A 1,723-nucleotide genomic window follows, 5' to 3' on the forward strand; every position below is an offset into this window, starting at 1 on the left:
TATTTTTTAATTTTTAAAAATTATTTTTAATTTTAGCATATTGAAATGATTTAAAAATATTAAAAAAAATTAATTTGAAATAAAAAAATAAAAATTTAATTTGAAATAAAAAAATAAAAATTTATCTTTTAAATAAAAAAATAAACAGACTTTTAGTATTACTTTAATCCATTGCTTGCATCCCACCAATTAGCTTGAATTGATTTTATTGTTTTTTAAAAAATTGTTATTAAAAAACATTTAAAATCACTTCTTCAATAATTAAAGCCTAAAAATTAATGAATCTCCATATTTGAATTATAATATTATAAAATAAAGTCCCCTCGTAAAACCATTAAAATATAATTTACAATCGAAATCTATGCATAAAAAACTATCTATACTGAGAAGAAAAACAATTACAGTCAAAATATTCCATTAGAGTTAGTGATGAGGTGGGTAACCCTTATCTGCTACTTATAAAATCTACAAGTGATAGAAAATAAAATAAAGTTTACAATTAAATCTACTCATAAAAAAATTATATATATTCACAAAAAATAAATTACAGAGACAAGCGACAGTTGTGTTTAGTAAATCTTTATCTGCTCCTTAAAATTCAATAAATTAGAGTAAATTTGGTCCGGCTTAATTACCATATTATACAAAAAAAGAGTTAAAAATTTAATCATTATTTATTTATTGAAAAGCAGACCAATTATAAATATTTCAATTTTTTTCAATTTTATCTAATATATATAAAATATTTAATCACTTACAATTAAAAAAATAAAATAATAACAATAAAAGAATGAGATATAAAAAGTGTAATTGTGAAAGAAAAAAGAATTTATTATATCATATATTTATATATAGCTTATTTTATAAAAAATATATATACATATAATATAAATATTTTAAATAAAATATTATAGACATATAACCTTGTTAAATATTTTTTAATTAAATTTTATTTTTAAAATCTCAAAATATTTTTTTTAAATGAATGAAAACTCCAAATTAGTTAATGGTATTAATTATGAGTTATATATTCCGATTTTTGTATTGGGATAAATATATATAAAGATAGATATTTTGTAGAACCAGGGAAGAAAATGTAATTTTCTTTTATGTTTCTAACGTACGATTTTACTTCTCATATGGATTTAGTCATAGAAAACCATAAACTTAATTTGTCATGGAATAAAATAACAATATATAGTACATATACAAATCATTCATCTCATACTTACTATCTATTACAAGTTTAGATTAGTTGAAAGGTCTTTTTAAGGATAATGTTTTGATAATAGGTGACTGGCCTCTGGCGGGTTAATGTCCCTATCGAAGGAATTTTCAAGATGACGATAACATTCAAAAGCGGTAACTGGTAAGGGTTGTTTGGATACAACCAAAAAACAACAATTTCTGATTAAGAACCAAGAACTGCTTTAACTTCAGTTTCTTTTCCTTCTATTGTAGTTGATCTTGTTGCTAATTTCCTTTCCAACTTAAAATTTTGTTTAGAAATATAGTTATAGTTATTTTTTTAAATAATTTTTTGTATCAAAATAAATATTAATATTTTTTTTATTTTTTAAAAATTATTTTTAACATCATATATCAAAATATTTAAAAATATTAAAAATATATTAATTTGAAATAAATAAAAAATAAAAAATATTTAAATCTTTTTAAAAATACTTTTAAAATAAAAAACAAATAAGCCTAAAATATTTTACAG

Source organism: Populus euphratica, unplaced genomic scaffold (genome assembly GCF_000495115.2).
Source record: "Populus euphratica unplaced genomic scaffold, PopEup_1.0 scaffold2560.1, whole genome shotgun sequence".
In the NCBI taxonomy this organism is placed as follows: Eukaryota; Viridiplantae; Streptophyta; class Magnoliopsida; order Malpighiales; family Salicaceae; genus Populus; species Populus euphratica.